This window comes from Anneissia japonica, unplaced genomic scaffold, assembly GCF_011630105.1.
Source record: "Anneissia japonica isolate Jap-2015-1 unplaced genomic scaffold, ASM1163010v1 scaffold288048_len465947_cov159, whole genome shotgun sequence".
Taxonomy (NCBI): domain Eukaryota; kingdom Metazoa; phylum Echinodermata; class Crinoidea; order Comatulida; family Comatulidae; genus Anneissia; species Anneissia japonica.
The window spans coordinates 316755-327954 of NW_022710625.1; the positions used below are offsets into that span (position 1 = coordinate 316755).

The 11200-nt window shown below is 33.2% G+C and overlaps 1 protein-coding gene across 4 annotated transcripts in view; it reads right to left on the reverse strand.

The window, feature by feature from the left end:
* Positions 1-11200, reverse strand: part of LOC117107075 (D(1) dopamine receptor-like) — a 59227-nt gene that overhangs the window by 6237 nt on the left and 41790 nt on the right. Inside the window, exon 1 of one of the 4 annotated variants that reach the window (XM_033248609.1) lies at positions 5657-5700. The exons of 2 other annotated variants lie outside the window; for them this stretch is intronic. The gene's annotated coding sequence lies outside the window, so the exon portion shown is untranslated. Of the gene's footprint in view, positions 1-3067; positions 3188-5656; positions 5701-11200 lie in introns of those variants that run through there. One more of the 4 variants, XM_033248607.1, reaches the window with a different exon arrangement.

Below are 11200 nucleotides of genomic sequence, written 5' to 3' on the forward strand. Positions count from 1 at the left end.
GGATTTTTGTGCTTTATGGGTCTAAATAATGCTATAAAAGCAGATATATTTGAAAATGTCTGTGTCTGGGTGGGTCTGCAGTGCATTAGTTGGGATGGAGGACTTATTTGGGAAATTTAAAGAGGGAGTTTCGCCAGAAAAAAAAAGTGGGGTTTGCTAGAAAAGGGGGGTTCTCCCGAACCATAAACCACCCCCCCGGATACGGGCCTGGACACGTACTCCCATAAACGCAGCCGTACACCCAAAAGTTGGCGCCAGTAAGCGGAAATGCTGGTTCACATTGAAAATCGACTGTGGTGAATGTCGTAGGCGGCGGTAGTGTAGAAAGTCTGGTTCACACATAGATTAATATGGACACGCGCACTTACGTAAGCAACACTACTGCGACTACATCACTTACTACTCAGAACAGTCGATGTTCAATGATAATTGGTTGTGTATTTCTGTGGGGATAATGCAAGGGCATTAGACATCGCGTAATAAGCCTTACAAACATATTTTTTAACAAGTAATTGTAAAACTCCTTTGGCGTAAAATAATATAAAAACGTATGCAAACTTGATTGGCAATAAAAACTAAGGTAATGGCTCGTTAATTGCACCTTAACGACATATTTTAGAATAGAAGCGTGTTACTAAAATAATGTAGGCCTAAATAATGAGGTTTATACTGTATTATAACAACGTTATAGGAGAAGTTTTGGAAGTTTGATGTCAAAGACAAAGTTGTCACGTTGATATCTGAATGAAATGGTGACAGGATATTCATACCAATATATCAATGAGTCAGTAATCAATTAAGATAGGCCTATAGGGACAGATGTCCTATTGCATTTGTTATAATAATTTATTGAAGCTGCACTTTTGTAACAGTAACACCCGGCCGCATCTGAGGTGCGTTCAATAAAAAACAATTACTAACATTAAACAGATGAAATCATTTAAAAAGTAAGATTTGCTAGATCCCATTGAGGCCTATGTTAAGAAATGTATAACAAATGCTAAAAAAAACTTTTATAAATGCTAAAAATATTAAGATGTTGCTTGTCGTGGTTTAAAAGATGTTGCTTGTCGTGGTTTAAAATTAATAAAATTTGACGGAAACTCCATATCAAAAGCAATCAAAAAGCATTAAAAACATTTAGAAAGACAGATGCAGAATCAATTAATTCTTCATTTACGTGATTTGAATGTATTACAGTATTTATTAATAGCGTTATTATCAAGGCATCCAAAGGGAACGGTTTTTATTATGAAGGGTAAGAAAAGAATAGTAACAAACACCAAAAAAATGAATATTTAAATATATAATGGTTTCAAAATACCGTACTTATAGTCCTAACAATGAAATTGATTTGAATGTATTACAGTATTTATTAATAGCGTTATTATCAAGGCATCCAAAGGGAACGGTTTTTATTATAAAGGGTAAGAAAAGAATAGTAACAAACACCAAAAAAATGAATATTTAAATATATAATGGTTTCAAAATACCGTACTTATAGTCCTAACAATGAAATAATAAATAACTTTATACCACCAAGGTTACAGGTTACTGGCATATTCTTGATACGCATATAACAAGCTATAGACGTAGTTACTAAAAGATCTAATTTTAGGTCTACTAAATTCTATTCCATTGAAGTTTGCTATATAGATTTAAACAACGTGCTTGATCTGATTGAACATTCACATTTTCTCAAGTAAGCACCATTCTCGAATAAGCGCTGTGGAGCTTATTGTATTCTATTTTGAATAAAAGTTGCTGTTATTCGAAAGTGATAAAATTACTTAACGTGACTTGATGTTATGTATCACCGGAACCAATAATGAACTACGGATCTATCATGAATATTAAAACATTGCAACAAGTGCTACAGACACAATAACACGCCTGTTAACACAGTCCAAATATTCGTTAAGCACTGCTCTGGAACAAGCACTTATGTATTTAATCGGACATAGACTCATTCAATCTTGTTCAACTAATTCGATAACAACATACCACGCAATTGTCTATACATCTTCAAAAGTGCAATAAAATATTAAAAACCGAACAAAATAAACGAATTAGACCTTTTGATTACAGTGTTGTTAACAATTATTAGTGAATACTTTAAAATAATTTGAAGAAAGAATATGTATTACTAATAAACCGTTTGATAAATTTACATGAAAAGTTTCCAGTTACCATAGGCCTACCATTTTTTTTTATGAAGAAGTCAAACAACATAAAAAATGGAAATCACATTAAAAAAAACATCAATAATTTCGATAGAATGATCTCTCATGCTATTGAAATTCTTTGTGTGAATTAGTGGAGATAGCTGTAAAAATAAATATAAACGGCAATTATAATAGCCTACTGTCTCAATTTGCTTGGCCCGATGACAGTGTAGTTCTTATAAAAGTTTTATATAAGCGGTAGTTACGGCCTATTAAGTTGGAGTGAAACGTAACTAGATCAGGTATTACTGGAGAAACTAATATCCCTTCTGATACACAGATCGATTAAATAAATTACACATTAATTCAATTGAAAGCAGATTTGACTACCTCTCCTTAACATTCATTTCACATTGACATATCTCATTTCGTCAAAATTAATCAACGCCATACACACCACTTACCCATCAAACATAATTTTGCACGATCTGACACTTAAATTCTCATTATTCAATTATTTTCTCAGACTGTGTGCTAGCTATGAATTAAAATAAGAGATGAAATTCTTCTTGATTTATGAGGTTTATGACACTTTTGGATAATATTTTTGAAAACTAAATATGTATATATACATATATANATATATATATATATATATATATATATATGTATATATATGTATATTTATAGGCCTATATATATATATATACATATATATACATATATATATATATATAATACAACGTACGGTAGTCACCGTACGCACGTACACACTCGCACCAAACACGCGGCATCCACACTGACGCACTTCCCTCCTACATAGGCCTACATTCATAACATGGAGGCAACACATCCTCGGCTAAAAAGCACTTCAGAAAAATAACGAAAACAAGAGTTCCTACCTTAAAATTACACATTAATCGTTCAATCTGTGCATCCTGAACGTAAGTGGATGTGTGTGCATTATAATAAGACTTTTTCTTTGAGGAATTTGAGGAAGTATTTATCAATAAGAGAGACAATTGGAACTCATCTTCAAATAATACCAGTATTATCAATCAAAACTAATCGCTTCCAAAAAAGCAGGACATTTTTCACGGCTCACTGAGAACTACACACAAACATTTATATGGTAATACTCTATTCAATTTATTATCTCTTTGTAATGACGTAAATTATAAGCGGTTGTGATACTCTTTTTAAATAATTTTAAGCCGTGTATTGCTTCGTTAAGTTTCATCGTCCGACGAACACAAGAGTCAACATGGAAAATACGAATAAAAAAAAAACGACACTAGTTCGAAATACACACATCCGCGATGTGGTTCTTACGTTTAGACGAATAAGCAGTTTGTTGGTTCCATACATATGAACCCAAGTGTAACATCTATAATCAATTGTGTGGTCACCATTTTACATATTTTTCTTTTCCTATCAGAGGTCGTGCGATTGTTGTCATTACCGCCCGCTACGTTGAAATAATTACTATAATAGCTATTATAGGCCGTAAATACGCGATATTCTGTATACGATTATTGCACGTTGCTACTCGATACTGACCGTCGCCGCGCTGTTTAATCCATCCATTTCACTTCATATTGACAAACCGACATTACAATAGCAGAAATAGCGTTTTTAAAATTAAAAAAACAAAAAAACAAAAACAAAAACAAAGTTTTTTTAGAGTCTCTCGGTTTTTCTCAGATTTCTTCGGTGTGAAACACATTACGGAGCGGATAACCGACGAAAGTCCGAAGATTAGGCTATTTCTAGTGGTGTTGAATGGTGCATTAACTACGGGTTGTTTTTTTTTTTTTATAACGTGTGAATGGGCATATTGTATTGGACCAAATGGACCTCGCTATTGACACATGCATTTCAGCCCTTTAGCTAAAACACAAGAACACAATCGTATATACTGGAGCCGGGAAGCAAAAATATAAAAGTCTCCATGTAAGGATGTATAACGTTAAGTTTGGTAAAATTTCTTACTACGAAAACCGTGAAAATAACGTTGAGGTAAAATAATGGCGTCAATGACGTCACAATTTTTCTATTCTTTAATTTACAGTGACGTTGTATTCAAAGTAGCTTATCAAAAGAGAGAAAACAAGAACAGAAAATTAATGAGCTAGGAACCAGACAGATATACTACATAGTTGGACTGCATATCAGTATGCCTTAGCAGGAACTAAAGCTAAGATTGATAGAGACTGATTACTTTAACTATGATGATGCATTATGAAACTAGACTCAGTTTAGTTTAGATGTGGTTTTGGTTTAGATGTGGTTTTGGTTTTTATTCTTGATGTAGGTGTTTATATTGTTAATGTTTTGTAATTTGAATAGTCGTCATGGTTGATATTTTTGAGACCCTTATTTTGCATGTTTGGTATTTTTATTAATTTTAAATTAATGATGCACGGTATATGTTTTAGCGAGCAATGCAATAACTTTAGTTTATTGCAAGTTCTAGGCCTAAAAATTGTCTTGTCTATTCTGTCTTTTGTTAATGCAACATGGTTGCAAATGGACACAACAAGCTAGCACAGTCAAAACATGACTGATGGCGAATCCCGATGATGATTACTCCGGATACAAGTTCTAATAATGTACAATGCAACTCAAACGACATATTATGATTTATGCTCTAAATAAGGTATTTGATCTGTCATCTAGTTTATATTTCCTAGAACTCTTTTTTTCCAGTATGTATATTTTAATGACCTATTTTCTTTCCTCCATGCCTTGATTAAAGCATTCTATTTTCTCTATGATTAAAGTATGTAAGCCGCTATTGACTTATAATCAGACGTACCTCTATCATTTACCTTGCCATACCTAGTTATACATGAAGGGCATAATTGCTCTTCACACCTCTGTGTCATCAATGGGTAAAGCTACTGTTATACACACAAAAATAAATAACGAATCTGCGAATTGTTAATTGCACTTTGTTGTTATTATGCGGATTGTGTCAATACAGTATACCGTGGTAGTCAATATAAGTTGTGTTCAGATGACTAAACAGACAACATGAATGCGAATAGAAGACCCATCACATGATATCAACTACATTCGAACGGAATCAGATGTTAAAAGGATATAACCAGTTTAATGTCTCAAATAATATATACTCATCCGTCTACAAACATTTCAAGTGCAGAGCAGAGTGGGAAGGCAAGCAGAAGCTCATGTGTGCACTGAACCTAATGTGTTTGGTTCAATCTCACTGCCTGCCCATTGTGTTTCAAACGGTAGGCTGAAATTGAAATCAAATGTTTCGAAAGGGACGATTGTAAATTATGTTTGTTAAAGTACAACGTAGGCTTCACCTCCATGCAGCCTACTCATTATTGTCTCGCTTGCTCGCCTCTTGTAGGCACAGCGCAAACGCCTACTACTTACACACAGAGTCTTCACCAAAAACTGCGAAAATAAACTTATACCTAATCTCACAGAATTAATATAAAGTAGCAATGTAAACTTACGTATACTGTACAAATGAATATAGCCAAAATATACGCTAATGAGACTAACACTTTAAGACAAACATGCGTAGGTTTACATTATAGTTGCGCATGCGTAAAATTTGTCGTTATGAATATGATACTAATTATAATTGTCCATGACTATTAGGCAGTATGTAACCTTAATAAAAATTAATCATTCAACATTACCATATTAATTGAAATACACGCAAATGATAAGCATTACAGATTAAACAACTATGAATTGGTCAAGGTTGATGCTTAATGTAACGTATGGCAATATGCATAGAGAATCATTAGAATAGCCTACATGATATTATTTTTTGTACCAGGAATAAAAAGATATGATAGTTTGATAGCTATTCATTCATCATGAAAAGCCTCAAAATGACAGGGGAGCGTGGGTTGGCTCTGAACAATGAGCTTGAGCTACGAAGGAGGTTTCAGGTTATGTCCCTTTAGCAATGCATTACCGTAATATTTCTAATTAAATACTATCAAATCACTATCATATGTGGCATATCCATTACAGGGAACTGAACGGATAAGTACACCAGGGTAACCCCCTACTCTTCTCAAATGATGTACTGGGTTCTTTAAAGTGCACACGGGTCAAATGCGTACACTGGGACTACGGTTTAAAGTCCTTATCCGAGAAGATTTGTTCCACCACCGGAACCATTGCCGAGTGTACTGTTTGAACCAACACCGATATTATAGCTGAAGGTTACGATGCCCCTGATTTAACCGCACGGCCAATCAGGTTCTTATATCAAATACATATCAATTATATGTTCATTTGTTCCTGTTAGAACATCAGAATCCGATTCACTTTTCATTTCCTAAAGTATTTAAAAAATGATTGCCAGTGGATCACATTTGATGAGGGTAGATCAACGCTGTTAAGTTAAACAATTCACGTAAATCCGAGGTGTTGATTGGTGGAGGTGGCTTGACCCTAAACTTAAACTTCAGTCTCGCTATCTAAATGCACTACGGCATGTCAGAAGAATATCCATAGTATAAAATATTGTAGCATACGATAATATTTGACTTAATATTTAAAATTGTTTTAAAGAAAAATTAAAGATTCACCTGAATTTTTCACTTGAAGTTTTCTAAGTTATTTCGTGTGTGTATTTTTATATTCTGTTTTTAATCGAAATACAGTTGGAGAGCCTCTAAGTTTCGGCTTATTAGGCATGCCCATCGGACATGGAATTTTGATTTTCAATTTTCATTGTTATTTGTGCCTGAAAAATGTCTAAATAAATATAATCATATGAATTTGTAAATATAATTAGGTTTGCAGTTATAATTTTGCTTACCTCAAAATTCACATGTTACAGTGAAATGAATGCAAGCGTTCGCCGGTTCACTACGTAGCCTCATCACGCGCTAAACTCGCACAAGAGACATTGAATGATACGCGCTAGAAAGCAAGAATTAATCTGTTCTGTTAGGTGCTGTTTTTGGCTCTTACAAATTCATATGAAATAAAACTTGTAGGAGTACAATTGCATTCCAAAAATAAATCAGTGTTAAGGTGGTTATCATTATGGGCATGGATCCCATAAATAGTACCGGTAGTTTCAATCGAAAGTTCGACTATATATGCGTCGCCTCTCCAAGGACCTTTAACCAATTCAATTGCTATAACGAGTATCTAGAATGGGATATTAGCCTTAAATTTTTACCTTCTAAATGTAATATTTTTGCAAAAATCCAATTTATTTATGACTTTTTCCTTGTAAAAAAAAAAAAAAAAAAAAAAAAAAAAACCTTTATTATGGACATGGTGGAATGCTTGAAATACTTAGATGGATGTATTTATTACAATTACAATCTCAAGATGGACATGATGGAATGCTTGAAATACTAATGTATTTACTGTATTACAATCTCAAGTGGCATAATCACGTTATAAATATTTACCATCGGCGTTTCGTAAAATCACAATTTTAAGATAGACCTATCTCAAATACGCAGTATTGAAACCCTCGTATTGCTCTATAAATCATACATTTATTTTTATGGCTCCTTCCTCATTGTGAACTGGCTTTCATTGGTTCTACCAATTACATGTCACTCTTGAAATTAGGCCACAGGTTTTATATTCCTTGTCTGTGCTATTTGTAAAACAGTTCATGCATTTGAAGGCTCTCTTCCTCGTCACAATACCTCTTATTCTTTAAGAAATTCTCTACACATTGTCGTTCATTTATTTTTGTAAAATAAACATTATCATTATCACTATAATCACTATCACATTATCATCTTCGTCATCGTCATAATTATCAGTATCATATCATTATATTGGAATAATTATCATTATTAGAGAAAAAAACTGCAATAACAAGCGCCTTATGATAGAATTGGTTCAAAGAGGCAATTGTTCTGAGCCTGTGTTTTGAATGTAAATATTTTGATACACTTATAGGCCACCGTACTAGTCTTACATACCAAAATTCACTCAATTTTCAAGACGTTCCAAATCGGATCTCCTCTCTGGTAAGTACTCATAAATTAACGGGTACCGTATACGTTCATAATTTGGAAAATGAATGTTTTGATACACTAGTCCTACCTACCAAAATTCACAATTTTTAAGACGTTCCAAATCGGATCTCCTCTCTGTTAAGTACCGATAATTAACGGATACGTATAAGTTCATACTTGTCAAAAAACGGACATAGGCACCAACTACTTTTACATTGTTCTAATCGTGTTCTTAATTATTTATTCCCTCTTGCCCACTTCGATCTTGTTCCAAGAAAATCCATTCCTTTGATAATCGTGCAGTTGATCATTATAGTCACAGTAAGTTCATTAAAGACAACGTACATGACTTATGGTTTACCGGTCTTCTCTTGTATAAATTACGAAAAAGATTTGTGTTCATAAAATGTCCCCTATAAGTACAGTCGTCTTTTTCAGCTGACGGAAGTTCAAGTGAAAGATTAAAAAGGAAGCCGTAAAAAGGGAGTAATATACATTTATAGAGACTGAATAAAGATTAATCTAGAAAAACAATATATCAATTTCTGTTAACGCCAAAATTACCAACTACCGATGTATCTCATTCGCCGCCATTGCTAAGGGCGACAGGAACCAGAGCGGAGACACCTCATCGAAACGAAATTAATATAAACGATCTGCGTTATATGAAATACATACCGGTAACAATTACGATGTATTCGAACCTGAAAAGTCCAGATACGCTCCTGCAAAACAGCTATGGTTAATTGTAGGTCTATTCATGTAACATAGCAAGAGGACAACTTCAATACATTCACAGAAAAAATAAATTCATCAGTCATAAACACCAGATTTTTACAGTCGATGGTTATGATATTGTTCATAAATATTATCAACAGAACGCATTATAGATCAATACGGATTGTTTAGAACAACAGCGAACATCAGGCCAAAAAGAAATTGTTATGTTGCAAAGCACAGGTGTTTGTTTTTCATACTATACATAATTATAATGCTAAGATTCCTTACTAGTCATCTCTATCGTTACAGTTGTGGAATGGTAGGCCTACTGGGCTAAAATCCATGAATAATGTATAAAATTTATTAATTAATTTTAGCTTTATATATATTATATATAAGCAGTATAAGTCATTTAAAACTATATATATAGGCCCTATATATACATATATAATTATATATAATATAAATCAAAATAGCCGTTAACACTGTTAAATTATATATAATAAATCATCAAAGAAAGGTAAATACAGTGTTTTAATAAAGGACAATAATACATCGCGTAGCATAGCTCTCAACGAATGTAGTCCTGCAAATAAATGAATAAAGAAATTGTGTAATAAAATGCCTCTGGCGGGACTCGAACCTGCGACCTCTCGCTGTCAAGGCGAGCGTCATAACCATTAGACCACGGAGGCTTCATGGTTGAACAGATTCAAATACCACCAGATACACTCCATTACACAATAGGTACGGCTAGAAACAATATAGCTATATATTTATATTTATATGTGCCCTGTACAATAAGCATTGTAACTCATTTGAAACTAATCGTAAACGGTTAGAAAAGTATTCACGTCGGGGAGTCTCCCCACCCCCCTCCTCGTCGGAGACATCAGAACCCCGTCGGGCAAATTCTGGCACCGTCCCTGAATCATGGGGACATCAACTCTTTTTATAATACCATTTTAGAAACTTTTCATTGAAAAACGAGTGGGGTCATCGTGTATGCTCACATTCTTCAAAATCCCCCACTAGTAGTACGTCCTCTTAGCTCATAAGCCAGAATATACCAGCATATGAGATAGGGCCTACATGTTAATTTTATTTGTTGACATTCTAATTTGTTGATATTCTAATTGACGTAAACTGGAGATCAGACCTATAATTCTCATAAGCAATGTTGGTCATAATAAGTCAAATATTACCAAACCTTATCCCGCTCAAAAATGTGTAGATCATACGGAAAACATGTTGTTATCGTGTTGTTTGTTTGGTGCCGAATTATGAATATGTTGACCATACGGCACTATTTGTAGTGTCATCCTAAAATTCTCTTATAATAATATGCTGTAGGCCTACCGTATGTTATAACATCCGAAAAAATAATTAACGTTTTAGCGACCATTATTACAATTATGAATGATTCAATAATTTGATATGTAGATTTTATAAACATTTTATTGCATTTTGCTAATAACAACAAAACTAGCGACAATTAGTATAACAGTTATCAAATTTATAAAATTGATAAATGCTTAAATAATATTTTGTAAAGCAATGTGGTAGTATTTATTTGGTGCAGAATTATGAATATTTTGACCATATGGTACTATTTGTAGTGTCGTCATATTAATCTCATATAGGCCTAAATATATGCTGTAGGCCTATGTCATAACATTCGAACAAATTCAATTAACGTTATTGCATACTTTGCATGTTATTAACATAATTATCATTATTAGGCATAATTGTATTATTAACTGTAACTTAATTTACAATAATTTATAATTCAAATTAATTTGTTCTATCATTTATTCTCACGTATTCTAATTAATTCTGATTCCTAATACTTTTCTATGCCATTGACCAAATTAACCTTAAGTAACTAGGCCTACGGAAAGAAACAATATCGATCCATATGTTATAGTTCAGCTAGTATTAAAACTGGGATAGGACGTGATCTGCAATTGAAGCATAAATCACAACGTGGGTTTCCTAAAAGATATTTATTAACATATCAAAAATAAAAAATAAATAAAAAAAAATAATAATAATAATAATCATGTATAGGAATGTCGTGTTTTTTAAACGCCATTGTGATTATACTAATAGCATTATGTAATTTATAAGTAGTACCTACTGTTTGTAATATCAGTGCCTGAGTCCCTGGAGTAGAACCACATATAAACGAGAGGATTTTTGCATAATGTGTAACAACAAATTTAGCTTTCATATGAGAGTTGAAATTAGTGTAGCCAGTCCAAATAAAGCGCAAACGGTACGCTACTTGTAGGCTGTCCATTGTATATTTATATAGGGCAGTAT